The following is an 11,495-nucleotide window of genomic DNA, read 5'->3' as shown; positions in this document are numbered from 1 at the left end:
TCGCCGAGCACCAATTACCACAGCTGTGACCTCACACGTCCGGGTCAGCGATTCCAACAAAATGGACAAAAACAAACTTGTCCTGGAATCTCAGCCCCCAATTACTCTGCACTGAGCTCCCCGGGCGGACAATGCTGCAGGTGAGAAGTTGGACGGGGTTCTGTCACAGCTTGGCAGAGGCACAATGCAGCCCTGTGGCATCGTCCGGAATGGGCAGCAAGTCCTCTCACAGATGGACGGCGAGGAAAAAACGTCTTTAGAAACGGGGGTTTTTAGTCTGAGATACCTTTATTCTAAATGTTGTCTTTTTCTCTCCATCATTTGTGGGACATGTATGAACAAGAAGGTTCCACGGTTCATCTGAGTGTTGACAGACTCCACACTTGACAAGTGTCAGCAAGAGTGAATGAGAAGAAGAGTTTATCAATGTTATCTTTAGATAGTCAAGGTTAGATTCAGTCAGTTAATCTGATTAACATTGCTGGTAATATGCAGTCTAGTCATAGCTGGTGTCATGGTTTACCATGGTTATGAATGACAATAATGAAAAAAAAAAGAATTATTTTTACCATAAGGACTGCTCTTATAATGTGTATGTAGATGTGCAGGCAATAATATTTTTGGTTACTACATCTAAGCACTAATGGTGCTTCTCAATAAAGTTTCAATTCATTCCATACTACTTTTTATTTCCTCTGCACCACATACTGAAAATGTATATGTTTTACTGCACTACTGCAGAGGTTCCTAGTAACATTTCAAATAAAGTTTAATAAGAAAGAAAAATGTATGAGAATCTTACAAAATACTAGCCTCGTAAACCAGCCTCTCGCGGAAGTGCATTTCATTTCATTCCGAGGGAGAGTCTGGCCTCATCCCCATTCTAAGCGTTTGGACTGAAACCCTCAGAAGGCCGAGCCAATCAGCGTCGCCCGCTGTGATTGACACAGCACGTTGGCCAATCAGGGACCGACTGGTGCAAAGCCCCGTCACTACACCAACTTGCTGATTGGCTGAATGGGGTTGTCTGTCAACGCTACTACCAAAGATATTAAACCGTCTTCGCTACTACTCCCGCCCAGCTCCCGCCCACCCCAGACGGTTAGAGGGGGGATGAGGCCAGACTCTCCCGAGAAATGAAATGAAATGCATTTCCGCGAGAGGCTGGTTTACGAGGCTAACAAAATACTACATTTTCTGAAAAAGTAAACCAGTGACAGCTTTATATTATTTTTATTATTTATTTTTTTGGCATGTGAGTGCTAAAGGCTGATTTCCTTTATAAACTTCTACATTTACATTTTATTGACCAAAATGAGAATATCATACAAAATATTTATGAAAAAGCAAAGATTTGTGAGAAATCCAAACAGGTACAAACTGGTGTAGAAATACTTTGTTTAGTTTAACAGATTATGTGTCCCACCACACTTAGTTTTATCTTGTGACACTTAATACCCCAGTTGGGAACCAACAGACTGAACAACTACACAGTCTCCAACAGTAAACTCCTGACACTCTGGTTTACACTTTATTTAAACAGCCCACCTATGCACAATGTGTATACAAATATTTAAACGGCAATCAGTAAAGAATTAATTGGTCAGGGTGAGGGTTAGCAAAACAGCTCAAATGTTGAATCTCCTCTAATGAACCGGTAGAAATGTTACACTGTGTAAACTCTCTATGTACAAATAACAGATCACTGCACACTGTTGCATCAGTATTGATAACAAAGTACTTTTACTTTGAAGAAAAACAAGTTTAAAAACTACATTTAAGTGATGATTGTTATGTATTTTCACATTTTTTCTTTAGATTTTACCATTACTTGAGTAGTAATCTGTGATTACTTTTTACTCAATTGTTGTTAAAGCAGAAGTAAGCGATCCGGTTGTTTTGGCTAACTTCTTGTCAGCAGATGGAGTTAGCAGTCCCCGCCCTCATCATGGATCTATTGGTCCTCGTCCCTACGTCACCACATTCACGCACATCCCTTGGCTGCACACAGAGAGGACCGCCCCTTTATGCCGTTCTCTCTCCTCATTGGATAAAGGTTGTAGGATACAAGGAAAGTTTTCTCCTCGGCTTAGAGCAGAGTGACTGACAGACCCGTGTTTCAGACCAAACACTCTATGTAAGTGATTGCTGTCGGAAGATAGAACTATTTAAGACTTATATTAACACAACCATTCCGCTTACTTCTGCTTTAAGTTTTGCATAAGTAAAATAAAGTTGTTATGAACCTTGGTTTACACCTAAAGAACCTCATGTTCAAAAACCAACAGCTTCATGTATAACTTCCATGAGAATTTTCCAATGATTAGCTGGTCAAGCTAATGCAGAGTCAGGAAAGATCCCCGTCATGGTTAAGAAACCAGCACTGACATTTGGTAGAGGAAGTGACACCAACCGCAGTCTCTTGTGTTCATAGTGAAATCACACACCATAGGGTTTTGCATCATTACAGAGTCGTTATTCATGTGACCTCAATAGGTCAATTGTCAGAAAGAAGGGAAGTTAAACATGTGGCATTTGAATAGATAAACAATGTTGTTTTTCTGGCTTGAAAAATAGTTACATTACTTTTAACAGAAATGATGAGAAAAAGAAACAGAACTTGCTGTCAGTCAACCCACACTGTGTGAGCACTGAACTTAAAGCCATGGATAAAATGCACAAAACACAATAGATAGGAGGTGCAGAAACAAAAACTATCGATCCCTGTTTCACTTGACACCCACTAAGTTTCAATTAATATGATCGTTAAGCAACTGTAAAAACCTGAGAAAAGTGCAGGGAGAGGTGAAACGAGTCAGAGCGAGTGTAGAGCAGGGGAAACTGTAGGAGTGCTGTGTTTGGGAAAAAAGACTAGCGGTGTGTGTTGCAGAGAACAGCTAAGGTCAACAACAGAGCCCTGCATTGATTCCACATATGTGATAAGGTCAAAAACTATCATGGGACCTTTGCCCCTGGGCAGTTTCCAATCATTCTGTTTCTCATAATCTGTGGAAAACTTGTCTGCTTTTCACAGTTCAATGACCACTCATCTCTGCAGCAATTACAATGCCCTCTTTGCACCCTGACAGTTCAATGCCATGTACAACGATCTAATGTGATTTGCTTCTCCCATTGCTTTCAGCTCTCTGGATATTTTAAAACTATGGTGCTGGATAATTACACACATATTAAATTGATTAAATGTAAGCGACCTAATAACGGTTCGTAAAATAGGTTTTGTAATTAATACGCCTTTGATACGCAGACAATTCCCTAAGGAGCTGAATGTTGTTTCAAGAGTTCTAATGGCTTATTGATTTGTAAACAAAAGTGGATAAAACTGAGCTTTTTGGAAACTAACACAAAGTGAAACACACCTAAGTTTATAGATAGATACTGACATTGTCTCAAAGAATAAACTCAGTGCTGTTAATGTTAAAACCGGTCCTGCATACTGTTGGTCCTGTTGACTGTCAGTTGCCAGCCAATCGTGATGGCCCCCATCTGCACACAACACTCAATTGATAAACCCCAGGGGCCATGTGAAGATGATTTAGTGGGTCAAATGCAGCCTGCAGATATCACAGATAGTGAAAGAGATGCACTAATGTACACACACATACACATGCACACACAGACGTGCAGGGCATACACAAAGTGGAGACAGACGGCGCTAAAAATAAACCATCTAAAATATTTAACTTACTGACCCAGAAAACACCCTCAGTGTAATCGTATGTTTGCACAAGCGGAGGATGCCACAACGCCGGAGCCATGATATCATTAGGGCTGATGGGTAATAACTGTTGATAAAATGTAAGCTTTGTGTATCTGTACGGTCGACCTCAGGGTAATGCATCACGTGCAAATGAAACGTGTGTCTTCGGTGTTTAATCAATTACATAAGGATGATAAAATCATACAAAGAGGGATTAAATCAGGTCATTTGGCACCATATGTTCTTAAAGGGCCACTCCAGTGATTTAATGTGGCACTGCCATAAAACTGAGTGATTCACAAGACACAGATTAAGAAAAAGAAGCGACGGAGGATGAGATAATTTGATTTTTAGTCAGTATGGGTCTATTTCTAAAAAAAAACTGGATGAAATATTTACCATAATGAAACCAACAGTATCAAATGCAATCACTTAAAATGATGCAGTATAGCATCATACTGTATGTATACAGTTTTTATGCTATAATAAATACATTAAATTCTTACTTTGTGCTCTATGTTTGAGCAATTTGAATTATCTCTTCCAAATAAAATAAAAAAAGCCCAGATTTTAATACTGCATAAACAACCACATGGGGTGAATGGAATCTGCTTTCAAATCAGACAAAAAGATAAGAAAAAAGAAAAGAAAAAAAATAACCATCATCACCACAGGTAACACCCATGAAATGATTTGTGTCTCTCGTGACACCTTGAAAAGCATCTGCATCTGGGACAGTGGTTGGAAAGGTTAATTAGAAGAAGACTGACATCAAAGGAAGTTAGCGTTCAGGTTCTTCAGTGACCCTAGACATGCCCTTCTTGGTTTGGTCAGGTTGACGAAGAGGACACGATGATTGGCATGGCCTCATGTCCTACTTGCAGCTAAACAGCCATGTCCATATTCAGCAATGATATTGGCCTCTAACCCCCAGTCCAGATGCCATTACCATTTTAGAGTCACACCGAGCGTCCGGGCTGGTGCACAACACTATCAATATTAATGTTCTGTGACTGAGGCGGCTTTGGAAGAACTTTCTCCCACATCAATATTGATGGTGTTGCCATACATTGGAGTCAGGGCCCTCTTTAAGGATTTATAAGAGGAACGCTGGTGTGTGTGGGGGGGTTGGTGTCTGTATGAGAAAGGGGCCAATACCATTTTTGGTCAGCACCTCAATGATGTACATTTTCCTGCCTTTCAGAGCAATTTCCGTGGGAGAGGGGCGACTCCAACCCACGCTTGATGAGATCTGAGTGGCGAGGGGCTGAGCGGAGACAGATCCAATTCCCCCGCAATGCTTTGCCGGAGATGATAGTTATGGAAAAATGAACGTTTCATTTCAGGGGATCTGGGAATGCTAAATGGGGGTCTGTTGATTCTGGAAACGGGGGTATTGCTTTTGGGACATCTTCACAAACAGTCCACTGTTGGGCCACACACATAGACACAGATCCAATTCATTACAATATTAGCTTTGGAGATGCATGGCTCTATATATCAAGTGTCAAGAGGGCGTGCTCAGTAAGGAGTTTCAGACATGGCTCTTTTGTCATGCATTCAGATATAAATCATACAAAGAACAAAAAAACAAGGGGAAAATTAATGGAACACAAAATGAACTTTGGCTTTGTCTTGTTCTCACAAACCATTTGCCAAAATCGGTGGTTGAGATTTTCAGCTGGATTTTTCGTGGTACATAAAATATTATGAGAAATAAAAGCCAGCAAAGCTAAATGAACGATTCTGTGTTTGTGATGGAGTGACATAGCAGCAGAAAGACGTGAAAAGGACCACTTAACTGACAAAACAATAAGCAATAAAACATGAGGTTCTACAAGAATGGAAAACACTCACATACTGTATAACCTCCTTTTGATTAAAATTGCAAACATGTAAGTATTTACATAAGATTAAAGGATCCAAAATGAGATTTCTATGTCTTCTTTTTTTTTTTTATCATAAAGCAGGTCCACGTACCATAAATATTGTGAACGGCTCATAGAGCTCAGTCCACTCAAAGCAAAGCAGCCACCCTGTGTTCAGAAACTATAAGCCTTAAAATGAGTCATCAGTACTTCTGTAACTTTGTGATGTCAAATTTAAGACTCACCATCCAATTTTACAGGGTTTGGTGTCTTTGCTTGTTTTCCTGAACTCCGATGTTTTAATTCTGATATCTGTTGTTACTAGAGCCCCAGAGAGGAAACATAAAACTACACTGAGATAGTTCTTGGGTAATTGGGGCCACAAATGTATTTTCTTATGTAACAGCACCTTTAATTAAACAATGAGTGTAAGTGTAAAATATGGGAACATTTTGTCACCATCAAATGCTGCACTGTGTTTTTTTTTCTTGTCAAATACAGCTACGTAAATGCTTCGGACAAAATGACACAATGAGAATGATGAGAGGGAATCAAAGGATGTAAAATCAAAATATTGGGCTGAAAGACAATAAAGTGTAAAACTAAAGGCAACTCTGCATAGCTGGGTGACAAGTTTTTGCATTACTGTTTCACCCATTGTGAATATGTTATAATACTGATAGTAACTCAAATAGTACTGATTAATATGCTACATTTTTTATTTTTAAAATGTATTTTCATTAATTAGAAAACAATTCATTAGAGTTATTTTCAAGGCAAATGCAGAGACTGCTTGCCAACGGGAATGTGCATCAGCAGTTTTGCATAAATTTACCTCGAAAACAACTCCGTCCATTATCTCATAGCGTGGTGAATGTGCAGGTCACAACTTGTCCACCAGAGCGTTTTGGAGTTGTTGGATTGTTTATTTGATGAGTTTGATGAGGGAAACCAAGAAATCCCATTAGCCTCCATAGCGTAGCTCTGAACAGGTTGCGGCTCTGCTCCGCCGTTCTAAAAATAGCTTGCACCGACACGAACCTACTGCTATGACTATAGGGATTATGGCAATGGGCCAATTTCCTAAAATGTTGAACTATCCCTTTAAATCCACCGTGTCCTTGGTTGATAAATGACTAAAACTGTTATCAGAAATTTGATCAGTGCTGTTCTGTCTAACAAATGATTGATTCATTGGCTAATTGTTAAAGCCTCCAGACAACTCGCCCCACAGCAACCGCCCACCACCGCTTTCACTCTCACAATGGTGTGTGTGTGTGTGTTTTTTTTTCCAGCTGAGCAGAAACACTCCATAGTCAGTCCGTTTAACATTTAGATAGAATTGAGCAACAACAGTCCCATCACATCTCATCAGGTTATTGATCCCTCAAAGAACAGACTCTGTCAGTGTCAAGCGCACACACTTTCTCTCAGGACAACTGAGGACGAACATATTGCAGAACAGAAAGCCTCGCTGCTCCAACAAGACAGGGGTCACCAACACAACTGTCCAGCTCCCTCCTGCCTCCACACCCTCCCCTGCCACTTAATACCCTGCTACATTTTGATGCCGAGCCAGTAAGTACGGACCTCTTTGGGGAGACAAAGAGTGACCTCAATTCAATTTGACATCCCACCTATCGATCTGGGCTGCCGTATCCCCCAGAGATGGACGTCTAGCTCGCCCTTGTCCCACCAACATTCACATTTAGCAACAAGACGGAACGTGCGTTTTTAATAAACAAAATCCCTCCACATATCTCGCCTCATCCACCCCAGACTAAATTACACACACAGGGACCTGCTCTCACAGGCCTTCATCCTCCCACGTAGGGCACTGTTCATCTTCCGTGGGGCCCCCTTTGCGAAATTGAAAGTGTGTCATAACAAATAGAGGAGGTGTCTGGCTTAAATGTATGTGACTGGCACCTATGTCATCTCTGTCAAAAGAGCATCCCTTGTATTTGTAACAGGGCCACTGTGACATGGACCCAGGACAATTACTGTCAGAGCACACGGGGTGATGAATCTGCCGCCTTATTGTGTTTGTCATCTCGACCTCTGGCTGAGACCTGACTGGTGCGGCCGCCCACCTATAAATGAATCAGATGGCCGCGTTGTTTCTGTGCCGTGTGTGTAAATGTGAGCATCATAGCACAGCACTGACACTCATTTGGTTTTAACTGAGGAACTCTTGTGTCATTGGCTGAAATAGAATTCAGAACGGAGGTAGTGAGCACTCACCCTGAATCTCAAAAAAGGAGAAAAAACTCTCATGTGGAGGTGCACGGCCAAAGCAAACAGAAGAGAAGAGAAAGGCTCTGGTGCCTTGACATTTTTTTTAATATTAAATATTTAATGTATATATTTTTGTATTCTTGTACACTGGAGGGTATTTTGTAGCCCTTCGTTTTTGATGTTTTGCCCTGTGGGCCTTATGTGTGTTCATGTGTATTTTCTGTGAGGAGGTCTAATGACTGAGGGTCATACACCTGGTTCAATTAGCCTCTAGGGTATTTATCTCCCACCTCAGGCACCTGTGTGTTTACATTGAAAAAGACTTCGGTCGAAACGTCTGTCCTGCCTGCCTGTCCTACAATAAAAAGTTAAAAGGAGCTGATTGGAGGGTGCTGATTGGCTGAAATAGAAACATCAAAAGGAATCCAGTATAGAAACACAATACAGGGAGATTGTATAAACTAGACAGATAAGAAATACCAAGATTAATTGCAATACCCTTCAGATTTTCTTTCCCAATGCAAAACTACAATGTTTTCTGGTGCAAGACGACCTGATCACTGTGTTTCACAGTGGACTAGGTCATCTTGCAGCGGTAAAAGCTGAGAATATGTTTCCACAAACTGAGAGTGTACAGAAACTCTAAATTAGCCACTGATTACTATTCAAAAACAAGAAATGATTAGACAAAAAAATCACTGTGATTCTTACTGTAACTTGAATTTAAAAGAAACTGAAGTTTTTCCAGTGTAACAACACAACTAATGCACTGAATGCCAACAATGCAGACCTACAATGATTACCACGTATTTGTGATATGCAAAGTAATTTACACACAAAGAAATAAGCTGTAATTGCTGCACCTGGTCCTGCAGGTTCTGGTATTTACTGGCTCTGATTTGTGTCTTGAAGCGACGCATTCTGCTTTTATGGTTTATGCTGAGCCCAGTGTTTGCCATAAATGGCAGGTGTGCAAAATTGAAGTGCAAAAGTAATTCAGCTCCTGCCATTCAAAGGAGCTATGTCAGTTTGATTTACCTGTACACATAAACATGGACGGACTCACACTCGTGCACACACACACACACACACACACACACACACACACACACACACACACACCTTAGGGCCACATGTGTTTTTTATATTCATATGGTGGAGGAAAAGAAAAAAATGTGCACCTCCAAAATGGAGGTTGCGGGGTCATGGTGTTTGGCCAGGAGTGACAGCTCTGAAATGAAGGCATAAGTCAATCGGCTACTCTTCATACACACGCACACACACATACACACACACACAGAGGTTGGGGGGTGGCAGGCGAGATGGCGGTGGGCGGTGAGGTTAGGTGGGAACTGAGGGATTGGGGGAGGTGGTGGGAGGAGGAGAGGTTGGGTGTAAAGGGCACAAGGTCACCATGTGGGAGGAGTGTGTGTTCTGTGTGTCCATGTGTGTGAGGGAGGGAACTTGACATAATTTTCAAGAGCCTAAATGCATGAACGCGTACTCTTCTTTTCCTCCGTCTTTCTTTTATCCTCTCTCTCTCTCTCTCCTTTGGTCTCTGTGTGACTGTTAGCACTGAGAGCTACAACCAGCAGCCATACTTACTCTAACACAGCCACACACACACAAATACACACATTTTGTGACACACCTTGAACCCAAAGGTCAAAGACCATGTGTGTTCTTTCTCTCTCTCCCTCTCTGCCCCCTTCCCAAACACACACACACACACATACACAGGTCATGGTGTTTGTTTACTTTCTGTCATGCACCAAGTGGGCCTGTATCAACATTTGGGCTGCATCCCAGCATGGGTGGCGGGGGAAACCCCCCACTTGGTTTAAAATCATTGATTCATCCCCAGTATTGATTGGCACTTGTGCCTCTCTCCCTTGTTGAATCAAAAGTGCTCTTGGGAAAAAGAATATGTGCAAAAGCAGTAGAATTATCCATCCAAAATAATCGGAGATGAAAGCGTTTAACTGGCGTCAGTAGTTGAAATGTAGAAATACTGCTACTCTGGATAAATGAGCAGATGCAGATATTTCATCAAAAGTGAAACACTATCTAAGCTGATCAAGCAGTCAGGATAGTTGTTCTACCAAATACTTTTACATATCCCTACATAGCCGGTTACATTTGGTCCCACTGAGTGTGTCTCACCCCTTCTCCCATCGCTGCTGTCAATCAATCAGACAGTTGGAACCATGCGGCCACATCTAAAGAGGAGTAATAAAGCCAATTTATGAATACACAGACTGCAGTTCCTCTAATGACCACTTGAGCCCAAAAGTGAATCAATCAACTTCAACCTCCCATGTTAAAGAATCCAACTTTTCAGTAGGGATAAACATCTAAACAGCCTTTTGTGAAAAATGTTTTTGGTCTCTAGTTACATCTTATTTCCTCCTCCAACAACCAAACAGGGGGTGAGATTGTATATAATTCACTTGTTAACATCTTATTAAGCTCCAAGTTCTACATAATTGACAGTGAGGGACTTTGAGTCTTTACCACAAGCTGCTGTGCACTGAAGTCAGGATTTGAACTCATCAGGTTGACATGCTGATGAGGTTGATGGTGCAGAACAACCAACTCTGAGCTTCAAAATCAATTTTCAGAGACATTTGAGTGAAACCACAGGGCAATGTCCATCTTTGCTCTTTAAATAACCTCAGTTAAACCTGACATAGCTTCCACAAAATTTCAGACACATTCCTGTGAGATTGTGCTCCATGTTGAGATGACTGCATCCCAACATTTCAGCAGATTTATCTGCTTCACATTCATGCAACGAACATCTTATTCTACCACATCCCAAAGGTGTGATGCAAAACAATGTGTCCATTAAGGGCTGCACATGGTCAGCAGTGATACTCAGATAGGCTGTGGCATGCAAATGATGATTGACTGGTATTAAGGGGCCTTAACGTTCCTCACACCATCACCAGCAGCAGCCTGGACTGTTGACACAAGGCAGGTGGGTCCATGGATCTGTGCTGTTGGTGCCAGATTCTGACCCTAACATCTGCTGCCTCAGCAGAAATCCAGATTCATTAGCCCAAGCTAAGTTTTTTTCCCCCGTCTTACACTGTCTGGTTTTGGCAAGTCTGTGCCTATCGCAGCCTCAGTTTTCTGTTGTTGGCTGACAGCCTGATAGCACTTTCTGTCAGCTCCAACCAGTCTGCCCTTCTCCTTTGAGCGCTCTCATCAACAAGGTGCCTGTGTCCTAAGAACTGCTGCTCAGTGGACACTTTTTTTTTTTTTTTTGGAGTGAAGATTGTGTGAAAATCCCAGGAGATCAGCAGTTTCAGAAAAACTCAAATCAGGGTATCAACAGGCTCAACAACTGTGCCCCTTTTAAAATGATTAAATCGCCATTCCTTCTCCATTCAAGTGGCCAGTGAGTGTATAAACCAGTATCCTGTGAGATAGGTTGGTGATTGGCTTATTAGGTAATTGCATGTCAATATATGGAATTGTTGTTATTAATAGGTTTCAAGTATATATATATATATATATATATATATATATATATATGCTATTTCATATGTACATACATTTGAATTTTGTAGAGGGAACATTTCTTCTATTGCAAAACTAGATCATGGTTATAAAAACTTAGTTACATGAACATATCTACCATGTGCACTGCTTTGAGCTCTGTCTGC

This window comes from Trachurus japonicus, chromosome 16, assembly GCF_045865225.1.
Source record: "Trachurus japonicus isolate A0001 chromosome 16, Traja_1.0".
NCBI lineage: Eukaryota > Metazoa > Chordata > Actinopteri > Carangiformes > Carangidae > Trachurus > Trachurus japonicus.
This window is presented reverse-complemented; position numbering follows the sequence as displayed.